Source organism: Gopherus flavomarginatus (genome assembly GCF_025201925.1).
Source record: "Gopherus flavomarginatus isolate rGopFla2 chromosome 13 unlocalized genomic scaffold, rGopFla2.mat.asm SUPER_13_unloc_5, whole genome shotgun sequence".
NCBI lineage: Eukaryota > Metazoa > Chordata > Testudines > Testudinidae > Gopherus > Gopherus flavomarginatus.
The window spans coordinates 221,736-239,253 of record NW_026114613.1 but is presented as its reverse complement, the minus strand read 5'-3'; the positions used below and the strand labels follow the sequence as shown (position 1 = coordinate 239,253).

Here is a 17,518-nt window from a genome sequence, read left to right as displayed (position 1 = left end):
GTTCCTCCCCCATTAAAAAATCACTCGAACTTTACGTGTCGCAGACACCGACAAGTTACACTGAGGCAAAAACTACCTGTGCTTTCCATCCACTAGGACTGTATATGTTGTTGGCTGCTCAAGTTAGTGATCTTAATGTAAAAAGTTGTAGTGTAGATGCAGCCCAGGTGCAGTGGTTGGCATTAGCTTTCCCCTTGACCTGACCTAAACTCCATCACTTTTCCTAGTCTAAACAAACCCTGAGCATCACGGTTATCCTGTTCCCCCATTTCAAAGTGATTGTTAGTCACTGAGTTCTCCCATGGGGAACAAATTGTTTCATTCCCAGTTGCTCTGATATTGCTTCAGGTTGTGCTGGAGAGCAGACATTTTTATTATCATTTTCCGCACTTAAAATATATTGAACTATACCAAAGAGGAGGAACAGGGCAGGGATAGGGAAAAAATGTCATTTAACCCATTGTAACAACAGACGTAGTCAGGGTAAGTCAGACGGAGTCCCTTATTCCCCATCACTATCCTCCTTCAATCCCTGCTAGAACCTAAGAATCCTTTTCCTTTCCCCAGTTGTGGGATGGGAGACGTCCAAAGTGCTCCCTGTGCTATAGCACACGGCTAAGCTCAGAGAATAAACTCCAAATATTCCCTGAGCTTTGCTTTTTGAATTCTGTATTTCCGATTACTTCAAGCCTGGGCATTGTGATTATTTACCACTTTCTCTAGCACTGTTCCTACCACTGTTTCTGTAACATTTTTTGTTTTTTATGGGACAGGGTTGTTATTCCTTTACCTAACCCCAATCTGGAAGGCCCGGGTGTCTGTTTTCTCTGGCCCTTCCCCACAGACAAATCTGACATGATTGAATCTGCCAGGAGCAAACAAAAAGCCCCACCGGTCACACACACAAAGCAGATAGACACACACAAGACACAGAAGAAACTGAATTATTTGAGCTATCAACATTTCCACTTTCCTACAGCATGTTAGTTCTGAAGCTTGTTTTAGTTTGTTTGTTTTCTTGGAACCAGAAATGGGGAAAGAGAACACTGGAGTCAGTGGAATTACAGCAGGAAGGGATAAGTCTCATGATTCGTCACTAACCAAAGGCTTTGTAAACAGAGCGATAATGTTACTGAATGGTCTGGCTAACCCTGCAGTTAGAAACAATCAGCTCTGTGGGTGGTAAATTGACAGAGGCTCTGCTGCAGATCATGAAATAGCAGCTCTTGAAATGTAATGTGCTTCTATTTCAATGCCTTTGGAAGTACAGAAAACAATGATCTGTGTTAAAGGAAAGTTGCCATTTCTTAGAGCCCCAATTTCTATTGTTTGTGTATAGGAAGGTTTGAATGTGTAGCAGGTAGTTTGCTAAAACTTAGCGATTTTATGTGTAACAGGCTCCTGCCCACCTCCAGCAGAGGTTTCAGTCACATACTATGGAAACTTACCGAAAGTCACACAAATTAGTCCATTCCTCCCCATAGTCAGTCTCTGACTGGAATGTTAGAATGAGGCAGAGAAGTGGGAAAGTATCACACTAGGAATACATTAAAAAGTGGGATTAATCAGAGCTGGTGTGCTGACAGAGCCTGTTCTACAGCTGGTGAAGTGACAGGGACACACTCCCACTAGTGCTGGCTCTGAAATAACAGCAGAAGCAGATTGAAGAGAATGAGCTCCTGTGGGAGCTATGGACAGCTGCCCTGTCAGTGCATCACTCACCTGGCAGGTGTTACACAAAACACAGCACTTCCCTTCTGGAAGAGAAACACTTCCCCTCACTGCCACCAATTTATTATACTGTCCATGAGGCTGTTTGTCCTGCAGGACTTTGATCTCTCTGGTTGGTCCATGGTGATTCATAAAAGAGCCATTAGGGGAGCAGAAGTCATCCCAATGGATATCTCTTCACTTCTTTCTCAGTGTTACCTTCTTAGCCCTGGCTTTGGAGATGACATTAGCCTTATCCTGTCTTGATTTTAGGTAGGATTAGCTGGGGTTTGACAGCTTAGAACTTTTGAGGGCTTTTCTCTGCCTTTTTGGTCCCCATTGCAGTCAGTACATTCTAGACATGGGCATGGTGACCTTTCTGAGGATCTTGACAGCTTTAGCCAGCTTCTTGGTGGCTATTTTCCTGCTCACAGCCACTGTCTTCTTCCCATGCCTTGTCCTGGGGGCCCAGCTGCTGGCTGAATGTGAAGGATCCAAAATGCTGGTGACTTTAGCCTGCACCAAGTTGCCTTTGCTCGTCAGACTCCTGAACCCCAACTGGATGTGGTTCTTGTTCTTCTGCACAGCACAGCCCTGAAGAAGAGGGATCTGCAAATGTACATGCATATGATCCCTTTGTTTAATGGATGAAAACATAAACTAGACACATAGAGGATTGGAACTGATTTCAGCTGATGGACAGGTTTGCTAGGTTTTTATGCATTTGGACAGTGAAATGTTGAGTGTTTACATTCATTTCAAGCATACCCGTATAGTGGAGTTCCTGAACATAATGGAGAACGGAAATGAAAATGTCTTCCCTTTTTTCAAAAATAAAAATAAAAAAATAAGAGGCGTATTAGAGGACACTTGGATTTGAAATAGGGACCACTTGATCTGCAGTCAAACACTGTACCACTGAGCTATATCCCCATGAGAGCAGATACTTTCCTTATTGTAGCTGAAGCATATCAGTGATTCCAATAGAAGAGGCAGGTTCTCTCTGGGGCACAGAAATTTCTCAGGGAGTTGGTGGCTCCTTTCTTTCCTCACCCTGGAGTAAACTCAGCTTTTTATTCCATGGTACATGTTTTATGGAATAAAGCAGCAGCTTGAAGAAAGAGGAGAGTGAATATCTCACTCTCAGGGCTGAAGGTGGCCATGTCCCCTCTTTCTGACTGTTGCCATTGCAGGAGAGAAGGTTTCAATGGAATTGAATGCCCTGGCTCAGACTAGAGACACAGAAAGGTTTTGCTGTTCATTGAACGGCAAAGGAAATTGTGTCTCTGTGTGAAACTGAAGAGGGAAATGAAACACCCACAGGAAGGCACAATGCCCTAAGCTAAGGCAGGAGGGTGAAGGAATCGGGCTGAGGAATGACTGAAGTGGACTCACCTGAGATTGAAATAACATTTGTTTCTGTCAGGTAGTGGGAAATGTGATATTAATTCAGATGCAGAGTTGAGGCTTCTTTAGCTCCTTGTAGAACTTGAACTTGATTTCCCAGAAGGGAGAAAGGGAAAGTCTGGGGCTGCCTTTAGTCCCTGGCTGGAGCAGTGTATAAAAAAGGCTCCAGAGACGCAGCTGGCAATTACAAGCCACTAAGGCTAACTTCAGTACCGGGCAAATTGGGTGAAATTGTAGAGCCCAATTATTAGACACATAGGTAAACAGACTTTGCTGGGTGTATCTATTGGGTTTCTGGAAACTGGGTGGGCAGAAGCCTACCCAATGCTAAAGGATCCCACCCCCCGCTGTGAAAGTAGAATGAATTATATTGTGAAAATAGAAAGGATTAAAGAAATGCTGTCTGTACCTTTAAGAAAAACTGTTGGAATGCTGCAATCCAGGTGTCAGGAATACAGACATTCACATAGAACAATTGCACCATTTAAGGGCAATTGGTGAAGTATTAGCCTCAGATCCATAAAGAGTTAGTAAGGAAGTAGGATATGCATGCTGTGCCCCAGGTGAATTTTACAGTTTTGCTTTCTTTGTTCCTTTGTCTGATTCCCGCTCTTTTATATGTATAAATAAGACTGTTTTGGCCTTGCATGGCCGCTCACATATTCTGAATGTTATTGGCAGAGCGCTGTGCTAATAAAACAGAGTGGTCTGACAAATTGTGAGTCCTGATTCTAACTTTGACAATTTGGAGGTTCCACCGAGATGGCAAACGTCTTCACTGGGGCTGTGTGATTCCTGACTGTTTTTGTGGGATGACCGTGGCAGCCGGCACCTGGGCATTTGGCCCAAGCGGTCCCCCACTAGAGCGGAAAGGCGCACAGCCACAGTGAGGTCTACGCCATCGAACCTGTTGGTTCCCACTCTGTTCTGGTAGGGATCCCGGGATCTGACATCAGGAATCTGGTCAGGTAATTATTTCTGTGTTTTGTCCGGACTGAGGACTGTCCTGTCTCTGTGTCTATCTGTCCTCTTGTGGAGTGTTTGAGTCTGGGTGCCGTCTCTGTCTGGGGATCGGCCGACCAAGGGGTTCCTGTCCCCGCGGTCTGAGTGAGTGAAATCTGCACAATTGCAGCCGCACCACACCTTGGGTAAAACCCTTAGTGTGAAAGCAAGGGCAATTGAGGCAGTAGCCTGTGGGCTCCTTTTATGTGTTGCAGCAGGCATCGCTCTGACGAACCTGAATTTCCTTCTTGTGTGATTGGTGTGTGAAAGTCCTCCTGTACTGGTAACCAGACGTCTAAGTCGGGACAGTTCCCTAAATGAACGCCGGCTCATTTTATGTATTTAGGATGGGTCCAGACTCCTGTAAAAAGGGTCAAGACTCCTGTAAATTTCTGGGAAAATGGTCTAGGCTAACTCAGGGGGATCCCAAAACTCAGTGGCCACTGTTAAAATCTTGGAACAAAGACTGAGTGGACGTCTTAAAGGACAAACTCGGCCAACCTAAAACTAAATTGGCTAAAGGAGAGGTTAATTGTTTCATGCAGTGGTGGGAAGAGGCAAATCATAGGTGGACAAAATCAAAACTGGCCTCTCTCACTTATTCAAATAATAAGTTAAAAGCTTTATTAAAAGCCTCCTCTCCCACCACTAGACCGAGCGCTCCCCTTTACCCCGTTCTCCAAACCCCGGATCGATCCAAACCCCTTCATACTCCCATCTCATTGTAAAAAGGACAAAAAGTCCCTTGTTCTGTTCCTCTTTGTTATCTGCCTCAGAAACTGATTCTTTATAGTGTCCCACTACCAATTCAGCAAGACTCGGGGCGGGGGGAGCTCCTCAACTAGCCCCCACCCTTCCTGGTCCCTTTCCTTGAACATTTCTTTCAAAATTGTGAAATGACCACAATATCATTCACAAACGGTTCATTGAAAAAAAGCAGGATCGGGCCCAGACAAGCAGGCAAGCAACAGAAAAGAAACAGGTTGAAAGCCCTAAGGGAATAGTGTCAGGAGTAAAAAAAAGTAGTAAGTGCAGGCATGAACCCCTGGAACAATACTTAAAAGGGTGAAATCTAAGGTGATAAAGGTGTCATTTTGGAACATAAACAAGTGATTTAAGAAAAGAGAGTGAAAAGTTAACTATAGAGGCTGGAGAGAATTAAGCAGTTAAACTTTGTGGAAAATGTTAAAAAGGACCATGTTAAAGAGAGAGAATTCTTGGTTTCTTTGCAGACATTCTGAAGGGAAAATGGGCCCTTTTCCAGAAGAGTGCCTGTAAATAATCCTTATATATATACAGCTATGCAAAAACAAAGCAGTGTAAAAAAAAATGTTAAGGAAAAGAAAATGTGTATGTATCTATTTGTCTGTGTATGTAAAGTTCTAAGAATCTAAACCAACACATCTGGTTTGTAAAACTACTGTTTTGTAGGTGTAAGATAAATTGATTTTGTTTTTGTTTTTAATGCCACTAAAAATTCATTTGACTCTTTGATTCAAAGTTGCAAAACTGACAGACCTTTTTGCAAGACACAGGTAATTAGTGTTGTTTGGCTTTGGGATTTAGCATTTAACCCTTAAGGGGTAACTTGATTCTTTACAAAAATTAAAATGTTTTTAAATAAAGACCAAGTCATGGCTGCAATAGGGCAGTCAGAATCACGAGAATAGGTAGAGATTCTGGAGTCTTTTTGTTTGGTTGGTTTGTTTTTTTTGTAACAATAGCAGATAAGAGCTGTAATGACAGAATAAGAAGTTAACAGTGACCCTCTGAAGCAACAGCAGAGGTGAGGTGCACAAAACAAAAAGAAGCAATGTTAAAAACACTGAGCCTTAAAATGACTATGTGTAATCAGACTGTCACTTTAATAAAAGTACATGAAAACTCTGTAAAAACAAAACAAAGTTATACCTTATGTAAAAATTAATATGGCTAATGTTTTTGAAAAGTTATAGTATAGAAAGAATGTGCATTTTCCGTAGGACATGTGCAGCGTATATTGTAGAAAGGGATGTAAAAAAAATGCAAATGAAACATGCTGCTGAATTAAAATCCTATTAGGGCTCCAAAAAGAGCCGCAATAGGCTGTGTTTTCTTTTTCAGATCCCTGTGTGTTAAAACAGAGTCTCTGAGCTCTGCTGATGGCTTTGAATCCAAAAGCCTAGCCTGTGTTGATGCAAATTACCTAACTGATAAAGAAAGGTGAAAACTGCCAGCACAAATGAAGCTGCAAATAAAGAACATACCTGGTCAGCAAACAAACTGCCTACATAAAAGGCATGGTATAACAAGATACCTTTAATTAATTTGATGCTAATGTTACTGTTAATATTAAACATTAAAATAACTTTAATGTTAGTGAGTACCCCTGTAACAACTTGTAGTGTGTATGATTTTTGGAAAAATCCTTTAAAGTAATATGGTAATGATGCTTCTCAGCTATTACCTGTGAATAAACTTAAAGCTTAACACAGCAGGGAAAACATTACAAACTTGGTCTGCTATATAAGAGGCAAAACTTGAGGTACACCACCTCATGAATTTAATAACTAAACAGTGAAATAATTTTTGCATAACCCTTAAAATGTAGAAGCCATTAAAACCTGGCCTGCCTTAAAAAAAAAAACAAAAAAAAAAACAAAAAAAAAAACCACAGGAAAATATGGGGGTAATTCCTCTGTTTTGCCTGCAGTCAGGAAGGGTATTTGTAAAAGAATGAAATCTTTAAGCAATAATCAATGCCACCCCAAAAGGGGTAGAAAACTGTTCTTTTTGTCTTTCAGATAATCCAAAGTATTGTATAATGGACTATGTGTATGTGTTAATTCTTGGGGAAAAGTGTTTAAAAAGTGCTAGCAACCCACCAGAAGACAAATGTAAATGTAATGTAAGTACTGTGTTTACCAATAATCACATTTACTATTTGCCACAACAACAACAACAAAAGAGTCTCCGCTTACTGTAAGCACTGATTTAGCTGAGTTCTCTATCAACCTTGGCATTAAATGGCAAACAGTTACCAATCATCTGTTAAAAGGTAAAAAGGTAACATGGCTCCTAAAAAAAAAAAAATAATAAAAACAAAAATGTGGAAAACTGAACTGTTCATATTATACACGCAAATGGGGACATGTTAAAAATTGCCACTGCATAAAAGCATAACAGCTTACCATTGGTATAACATTTTCTGGATGGTCTCCCACAACTACTGGCATACTAATATTACTACCCTAATTGTTTTTGGTTTTACATTGTATGTGTTTAATTGAAATGTTTAAAATGTGCTGGTGGATAAAACAAATGTATGTAAAGCTAAAGCCACAGGCCCAAATCACCTCCCAGTATTTTCTATTACGTGGACTAAATAAGAAGTGACACTGGCGATTAATAATCTTAGTGTCAAAAGGGGGATATGTAGGAGCAGGATTTTATAATATCCCATAAGAATTAAAGTATAATTTGATTTCATCCTGCTAGTCACTATTTTTAAATAGCAGAAAGAAATGACCCCCTGGGACTATAGGATTCTGTTTTCCCATATGCATTACAAATTGGGCCCTCTCTAACTGGTTGTTTCAGGGAGCCCTAACTATCCTGTTTGAAATCTTAGTGATTTTTGTATGCTTTCAGTTAATCTGTTGTATCCAGAATTGTGTCACCCAGATGGCTGCCCCAAAACAGAGTGCTAATATGATGATTTTGAATATCACTGATGAACAAAAAGATAAGAAATGGTTAATTTGTGGAACCCAGTAATTGTTGGTCATGGCGTGCGCTTGACCAAAAGGAGGGATTGTGAAAGTAGAATGAATTATATTGTGAAAATAGAAAGGATTAAAGAAATGCTGTCTGTACCTTTAAGAAAAACTGTTGGAATGCTGCAATCCAGGTGTCAGGAATACAGACATTCACATAGAACAATTGCACCATTTAAGGGCAATTGGTGAAGTATTAGCCTCAGATCCATAAAGAGTTAGTAAGGAAGTAGGATATGCATGCTGTGCCCCAGGTGAATTTTACAGTTTTGCTTTCTTTGTTCCTTTGTCTGATTCCCGCTCTTTTATATGTATAAATAAGACTGTTTTGGCCTTGCATGGCCGCTCACATATTCTGAATGTTATTGGCAGAGCGCTGTGCTAATAAAACAGAGTGGTCTGACAAATTGTGAGTCCTGATTCTAACTTTGACACCGCCTAAGGGGAGGATCTACAGGACCTCAGAACCCCACTGATTTCAGGGGACAACTAATAAAAGAACAGGGACAGGAGTGCAGTGTCAAAGGGTCATAAGAAGGGAGCCTGACAGGGACACCGAGCAGAGAACCCCGGACAGCACCCACTGCTCCTCGAAGGCGTCAAGAGAGCCAGTGGACGCCACCCAGAGGAACTCCGCCCAGATATGTGAACGGACCAAGAATCAGAAACAAGCCCCACAGTCACCGGAGTCTCTATCGGCCAACCCCCTCTCCCTGGTTGCGTAGATGGCCATTTTAGCCAAGGCAAGGAGGAGGTTGACTAGGAGGTCTGGCGACTTTGTGGGGCCACGGATAGGAAGTGCATAGAGAAGGAGGTGAGGGGAAAAGTGCAGCCAGAAATGCAACAGGATATTGGTGAGGAGCCAGTATAGGGGCTGCAACCTGGCACACTCTAAGTAAACGTGCGCCAGGGTCTCCCTCACGCCACAGCAGGGGCAGGTGTCTGGGACAGTGGTAAACCATGCCAAATACACGCCCGTGCTCACGGAGCCATGGAGAAACCAACTGATATCCCCAGCAGGCCTCGGGACCAGAGTAGAGTAGAGGCTGGCCCATCGGGGTCCTCACCCTCCAGAGGTGGCAGGAGGTCCCGCCACTTTGTGTCGGGGCAGGACACGAGGGTGAGGAAGTAAAGGGTGTGTAGCACAAGCGTGTAGAGATGCTTCCTTGGCGTGGTTAGGAAGTGGACCGGCTGCAGATTGTGCAGCCGGCTTGCAGAGAATGGGAGGGGGGGCCGGTCGGGTCCATGGGGCAAGGGCCAGATGAAAAGGTCCGGAGGGCTCGGGGTGGGGGGTGGGTGGGGCGTGCCCTCTCGTAGGACCCGGTCGAGGTAGGCCCGAGCAGCGGGCGGCAAAGCAGCCTCCACCTCCTGTAGCACGTGCCGGGGAGTAAAAGGTCTGGAGAGCCCCATACGCCGAGCAAGCATCAGGGGATCCAGCCAGTCTCCCCGGTAGTAGTCCAGGAGGTCTCCGACTCTGGTACTTTGTTGGGTGCAGTGGGGTGGTTATCTGCTCCTGCCCTGCGGGGCTTGAAACAGCCCAGGAGAGGGCTGGGGCTGGGGCAAGAAGCCTGGGCTGATTGGGGAAGGTAGGCTCAGCTGTGGCCATGCCCCAGTCAGCCTAGCTGGCCCATATAAGAGGCTGTGAGCCAGAAGCTCAGTCAGTCTCCCTCTGCTTGTAGCATGAGAAAGGCCTGGCTGCAGGGACCTAAGCAAGACACCTAGATTGGGAGCAGGGCTGGGGAAGGACCAGAGGAGCTGAGAGATCTGGCCTGGAAAGCCCCAGGCTGCAGGCCTGACTATAGGTTGAATAGCTGCAGGGTTGCAATGGGGCAGCCCATGGAGAAGCAGAGGTGGCAGGTCCAAACCCCTTTGCCTGTGATGAGTGGCTCATACTGCAGTCTGCCCCAGTGAATGGGGGCTAGATGGAAACTTGGCAGTAGCCAAGACTGAGGTGAAGTGGGGAGAGTGGGTGGGGGTTCCCCCTGGAGGGGGAGACCCAGAACTGTGGGGGTACTTCCAGGGGGTACTGCCAGGGTAAAAGGGACACTGGGGTCCTTTGAGGGACAGGGGGCCAGCTGCGGTAAGGCAGATCACCGGCCTGCAGAGGGTGCTCTGATGGCTGGAGAGCTAATTCCCAAGACGACCAGCAGGAGGCGCCGCCAGGTGAGTCTGCCCCCGCTTACATTGGGGAAGAATGAACATGGTTTTTGTAAAGGAAAATTGTGCCTCATGAATCTACTCTAATTCTTTGAGGGAGCCAACAAGCATGTGGATAAAGGTGATCCCATGGATATAGTATACTTAGATTTTCAGAAAACCTTTCACAAGGTCTCTCCCCAAAGGCTTTGAAGCAAAATGGGACAAGATGGAAGGTCCTCTCTGGGATAGGTATGGTTCAAAGGCAAGAAAGAAAGGGTCTGATTTTCAGAATGGAAAGAGGTAAATAGTGGTGTCCTCCTGGGGTCTGTACAGGGTCCAGCACTGTTCAACATACTCCTAAGTGAGCTGGGAAAAGGGGTAAACAGTGAGGTGGCAACATTTGCAGATGATAGAAACCAACTCAAGTTAGTTACGTCCAAAAGAGAGTGCAAAGTGTGACAAAGAGATCTCACCAAAGTGAGTGACTGGGCAGCAAAAAGGCAGATGAAATTCAATGTGGATCAATGCAAAGTGATGCACATGGGAAAACATGATCCCAATTCTACATCTAAACTGACGGGGTCTAAATTAGCTCTTACAACTTAAGAAAGAGATCTTGGAGTCACTCTGGATACTACTCTGTGGATACATCTATTCAATGGGTATCGGCAGTCAAAAAAGCGAACAAAATGTTGGGAAGTCATTAGGAAAGGAATGGCTAGCAAGACAGAAATATAATATTGCCTGTCTATAAATCTATGGTATGCCCGCATTTTGAATACTGGAGCTGGTCCCCCATCTCAAAAAGATATATCGGAATTGAGAAAGGAACAGAAAAGGGCAATCAAAATGATTAGGGGTCTTGAACAGCTTCCATGTGAGGTGAGATTAATAAGACTGAGGGGAGTTTTCAGCTTGGAAAAGAGATGACTAAGGGCGGGCTAGGATAGAGGTCTATAAAATGATGACGGGTTTGGATAAAGTAAATAAGGAAGTATCAGAGGAGTAACCGTGTTATTCTGGATCTGTAAGGAAGTGCTATTTACTCCTTATAACACAAGAACTAGGGGTCACCCGATGAAATGAATAGGCAGCAGGTTTAAAACAAACCAAAGGAAGTATTTCTTCACCCAACACACAGTCAACCTGGGGAAACTTTGCCAGAGGATGTTGTGAGGGCCAAGACTATAACAGGTTCCACCAAAGAACTAGATAAGTTGATGGAGGACAGGTCTATTATTGGCTATTAGCCAGGAAGGGCAGGGATACAAAACCATGCTCTTGAAGTGTCCCTAGCCTTTTTGCTAGAAGCTGGGAATGGGCAACAGGGGAAGGATTCCTTGATGATTCCCTGTTCTGTCGATTCCCTCGCGGGCACCTGGTCTTGGCCACTGTCGGAGGATAGGATTCTGGGCTGGCTGGACCATTGGTCTGATCCAGTATGGCTGTTCTTATGACCAACAGAGGGCAGTCCCCACCAGCAATATTTGTATTTGATGCACTGAAAGGGCTAACTTTCCAAAGCTGACCAAAATGATTAGTGAAAGCATTGTGAAGAAAAACACTAAACAGAAAAATGTGAATGAAAATTGGGAGCTATTGTTTAAGGAGCTTGTTAGATGGGCCATAAGCCATGTTGCATAATTAGCTGAGCTTGCAATGCCCTTCCACTCAACTCGCTGACATTTCTCCATCTGCAAATGTGGTAACTGGATCTAGATTTTAAATCAATTACAACACATCAGGTTGGGCTAAAAACTGTGGTGCAGATATTTGTGTTCACACTGAAGCCTGGGTTTGGAAACCCTCACCCATCGTGGGGCCTCAGAGGTTGGGCTCAAGCCCATATGTCTGCTCTGGACTTTTGTAGTCTTGCAGCCCAAGCCTCATAAGCCTGAGTCAGCAGGCCGGGCTTTAAGACAGGTGCCCTGGGTGTTTTAATCACAGTGTAGACATAACATTAGGCTATGTCTCCAGTGCAATGAAACACCCACGACTGGCCCATTTCGGATTAATCAGGGTCATGGGGCTTGGGCTGTAAAGTTACAGTGTCCGTGTCTTGGCTCAGGCTCAGTACCCTGCTCTAGGAGCCCAGACGGTGGGGAGGGAGTTTAGCAAGTGGAAATGGTAAAACCGCAGTGGAGTATTACCCTGGACTCATGGCATTTTTCCATTGGTCTGTCTGCTTTGGGGCAGGGACAAAAACACGTCCTGCTGCTTTTGTTATTTCAAAGGGCAGTTTAGGAATTTCATTCTCAGATACAGTGCACAAAACAGGACTCAAACCTCGGCATGAACTAAATGAGCTGCCCACAGATTCTGGCAGCCACAATGAGCATTTGGTGTGAGAGCTCAGATCTGCCCCTGTCCCAGACGGAGGGGATGGTCTGTGAGGGGACTGCACCACTAACCTATCAGCTCCTAACTCCCAAACTTTCAGTAACTCTATCCTCAGTGCCTGTGAGTGTAATTTAAACCATAAGAAAAACCATACTAGGCTAGACCAAAGGTCCATCTTACTTTGAATCTTGTCTTCTGACAGTAGCCAACACTAGGTGCCCCAAAAGCAACTCAGTAAGGTACCACTGGAACTTGAACCCGGGATCTTCTGTATACAAAAAGTGGTTTTAGCCAGCTAAGCCATGGTGCCTACAGTTGCTGAAGGGCTCAAGTCTGCACACACCTGACTCTCTGCCAACCTCCATCTGGGCCTGACAAGCTTTGCTGGTGTTTGGATTCAGTAAAGCAGAGGAGCAGGTGAAGTTTTACTCCCAAGGTTCTTTGGACACGTCTACACTACAAAATTAAATCAGTGTAACTACATTACTCAGGGGTGTAAAAAATTTACCTCCCTAAGCAATGCAGTTATATCAACCTAATCCCAGTGCAGATAGCGCTGTGTCAACAGGAGGGCTTCTCCTATCAACATAGCTTGGGGAGGGGCTTGGTTAGTGAAGATGAAGAGAATAGGTGGCCCATGGCTCTTGCATTTGGAGAGGCTAGGTGTGAGTGCTGGAAGCTCCCTAGAAGTGGGGGGCCCATTGGTGCCCAGACCATGGCACTGCCCCCCACTCCTTCTCTCTCTCAGACCCCACCTGTGCTCCTTCCTTGCTCCTGTTTGGCCACTTCCCACCCCCACTCTTCCTTTTGGCTGAGGACTGCTGTTCCACCTTTCACTCTCTCTTCTCCTCCCCCAAGGCCTTCCTGCCCTCTGCTTGTGCCTCTCCACCCCCTACCACAAGGTCTGCCCACCAGCCGCCACTGTGACCTCTCTGATCCATCCCTGCAACCCACCCTGCCCACCACCCACACCTCTCTGCCTCTCCCTTGAGACCTGCCCTGCCCACCACTTGCACCTCTCTGCCCCTCCCTGGAGACCCACACTGCCCACTTCTCTCTCCTTTCTGCCTCTCCCTTGAGACCTGTCCTGCCCACTGCCCCCACCTCCGAGACCTGCTCTGCCCACCGCTTAAACCTCTCTGCCCCTCTCCTGAGACCCACCCTGTCCACGTCTTTCTTCGGTCGTCTGTTATTCCATGAAACATCAAGAATGAAATAAAAAGCTGAGTTTACTCCAGGGAGAGGAAAGAAAGGAGCCACCAACCCCCTGGCATTGCTACTTTAGTTTAAGTGTTTTAACTAAACAGCTATTGAATGTCCTCCCTATGCCCCTTGTGTCACCAGAGCACACCCATGCTAGCAGTTCTTGGATGGCAACAGAGAGCAGTGCACTGTGGGTAACTATCCCACTGTGCAACTGGCTGCAAGGTGTTTTGGGAAGGGTTTGCAATGCCTCACGGGCTGGAACAGCATCACATGATGCAGGTTTCTCTATCCCACCATCCCATGGGCATCTTACTAGATTACCAGCTGCTTTTCAACTGCTGTGTGCGTGGTAGAGACTGTTTGTGTGGGGAGAGAGACATTGTGTGTGTTGGGGAAGAGTGAGTGTGTTGAGCTAGGTAGGAGAAGATCATTATTATCCCTACTTGAAAGAGGGAGAAGCTACGTATGAGAAAGGAGAATTGACTTGTCTTAGGTCACACAGCCAGTCAGTGGCAGGGTTGGGAATAGGACCCAAGAGCCCTGATTTTCAAACTAACCCTCGGATCTTGAATTTCAGACACCAAATGACCTGAATAAAGTGCTCTCAGGGGAGCTCCAGACCGACAACAGTGCACAGTAATTATTCAGCAAGCATTAGAGAAGAACTGCAATGTTAGAGAGAATCATGAACTGCTCAGAGACCATTAATGTAGAGAAGCAGCAAAATTCATCAAACATGGAACTGGTTCTGACTTATTTCCTTGGTCTTAAAAGAGAACAACAAGGACTTGAGTCTCCTCTCTGTCAATAATCCCCTGCTCAGCCAATCAGGGTAGAGACTCAGGATGGGAGGCTGAGGGTTCTCACTAGAGAGCCCAAAGAATGGCCCAGGTCACTGATGGGGATCACTGCCTGAGCACTAGTTTAGCCCCACATTTTTGGGTGGATCTCCCACAGTGGGAGCTGCAGAGCACTCCCCTAAAACAAACACACACACACACACACACACACACACACACACACACACACACACACACACCACTCTCCTGGTGTTGGGAGGGGAACAGGAGAAAGGACAAAAGAAACAAGAGACAAAGAGAAAGGAGGGAGGGAGGGAGGAAAAGGTGAAACAAAAAGGACAAACCCTAATGTCCCCAGTGATTCCAAGAGACAAAATCCCAGGTGCAGAATAAAATTCAGCCTCTTTAAGGTCGTGTTTTCCATGCCTAGAATTCAACTGTCATCAGATGGATCAGACTGAACAGGTTTCAAACCTCCAGGAGGCTCTTACCTTCTAAACAGGGATGGCTGTTTTCTAGTAAAATCACTAAAAGGGAAAGAGAAAACCCGAAAGAGGTTCCTCCTGGCGCTCACGTCCGTGAACCCGAATACTTTCTCAGTCCTCAAAGAGAGACCCGGAGAAGGAGACTTGCTGAAGCAAAGCCACAGGGGTCTCTGAGGTTTCCCTGGCCCCTCGCCCCTGTCCTGCCTGGCTGATGTCAGCATCTCTCTGTGAGGTCACCACCTCCCCACCACCTTTGACCAACAGTCTGAGGTCCTGCAAAAGGCCTTTGTGAGGTCACCGCCACACCCCTCCCTTGCTGTGCTAATGTCCTGCCCCTGGCCAGGCCCTTTGCAGGTTTGAGCTACTCCCTGTGGATCACCCCACTCAAGCAGTGTTTGTTCTAGGAAGCAAGCCGGCTAGACAGGAAAACATCAGACGCTGCTCCCAATGCTACACTCTCAGTTTTTCAGAAATTAGTCGACTTTATGGCCAGAAGAGCCCATTAGAGCATCTAATCATATAATCATAGAATATCAGGGTTGGAAGGGACCTCAGGAGGTATCTAGTCCAATCCACAGCTCAAAGCAGGACCAATCCCAAACTAAATCATACCAGCCAGGGCTTTGTCAAGCCTGACCTTAAAAACCTCTAAGGAAGGAGATTCCACCACCTCCCTAGGTAACCCATTCCAGTGCTTCACCACCCTCCTAGTGAAAAAGTTTTTTCCTAATATTCAACCTAAACCTTCCCCTTTGCAACTTGAGACCATTACTCCTTGTTCTCTCATCAGGTACCACAGAGAACAGTCTAGCTCCATCCTCTTTGGAACCCCCCTTTCAGGTTCTTGAAAGCAGCTATCAAATCCCCCCTTAGTCTTCTCTTCTGCAGACTAAACAAGCCCAGTTCCCTCAGCCTTTCCTCATAAGTCATGTGCTCCAGGCCCCTAATCATTTTTGTTGCCCTCTGCTGGACTCTTTCCAATTTTTCCACATCCTTCTTGGAGTGTGGGGCCCAAAACTGGACACAGTACTCCAGATGAGGCCTCACCAATGTCGAATAGAGGGGAATGATCACATCCCTCGATCTCCTGGCAATGCCCGTACGTATACAGCCCAAAATGCCGTTAGCCTTTTTGGCAACAAGGACACATTGTTGACTCATAGCCAGCTTTCTGTCCACTGTAACCCCTAGGTACTTTTCTGCAGAACTGCTTCCTAGCCATTCAGTCCCTAGTCTTTAGTAGTGCATGGGATTCTTCCGTCCTAAGTGCAGGATTCCGCACCTGTCCTTGTTGAATCTCATCAAGTTTCTTTTGCCCCAGTCCTCCAATTTGTCTAGGTCCCTCTGTATCCTATCCCTACCCTCCAGTGTATCTACCACTCCTCCCAGTTTAGTGTCATCGGCAAACTTGCTGAGGGTGCAGTCCACACCATCCTCTAGATCATTAATGAACATATTGAACAAAATCAGCCCCAGGACCAACCCTTGGGGCAGTCTGCTTGAAACCGACTGCCAACTAGACATGGATCAATTGATCACTACCCGTTGAGCCCGACGATCTAGCCAGCTTTCTATCCACCTTACAGTCCATTCATCCAGTCCATACTTCTTTAACTTGCTGGCAAGAATACTGTGGGAGACTATATCAAAAGCTTTGCTAAAGTCAAGGAATAACACATCCACTGTTTTCCCTTCATCCACAGAGCCAGTTATCGCCTCATAGAAGGCAATTAGGTTAATCAGGCATGACTTGCCCTTGGTGAATCCATGCTGACTGTTCCTGATCACTTTCCTCTCCTCTAAGTGCTTCAGAATTGATTCCTTGAGGACCTGCTCCATGATTTTTCCAGGGACTGAGCTGAGGCTGACTGGCTTGTAGTTCCCCGGATCCTCCTCCTTCCTTTTTTAAAGATGGGCACTATAGTAGCCTTTTTCCAGTCATCCAGGACCTCCCACGATCACCATGAGTTTTCAAAGATAATGGCCAATGGCTCTGCAATCACATCCGCCAACTCCTTTAGCACCTTTGGATGCAGCACATCCAGCTCCATAGACATGTGCTGGTCTCCAGTTTTTCTAAATAGTCTCGAACCACTTCTTTCTCCACAGAGGGCTGGTCACCTTCTCCCCATATTGTGCTGCCCAGTGCAGCAGTCTGGGAGCTGACCTTGTTTGTGAAGACAGAGGCAAAAAAAGCATTGAGTACATTAGCTTTTTCCACATTCTCTGTCCACTAAGTTACCTCCCTCATTCAGTAAGGGGCCCACACTTTCCTTGACTTTCTTCATGTTACTAACATACCTAAAGAGACTCTTCTTGTTACTCTTAACATCTCTTGCTAGTTGCAACTCCAAGTGTTATTTAGCCTTCCTGATTTCACTTCTGCATGCCTAAGCAATATTTTTACACTCCTCCCTGGTCATCTGTCCAATCTTCCACTTCTTGTAAGCTTCTTTTTTGTGTTTAAGATCAGCATGGATTTCACTGTTAAGTCAAGCTGGTTGCCGGCCATATTTACTATTCTTTCTACACATCGGGATTTTTTTTGCTTCAACCTCAATAAGGATTCTCTAATCCTTTAGAGGATTGGAACTGATTACAGTGGAGGCACATGTTTGCTAGGTTTTTATGCATTTGCACAGGAAAATATTGAGTGTTTCCATTCGTTCCAGGG

General features: G+C 45.5%; 1 protein-coding gene across 1 annotated transcript in view; it reads left to right on the top strand.

Annotated features, from left to right (window-relative positions):
- The window catches only part of LOC127041850 (uncharacterized), a 256,988-nt gene that overhangs the window by 62,976 nt on the left and 176,494 nt on the right, over positions 1-17,518 (top strand). The gene's annotated exons all lie outside the window — the stretch shown is intronic.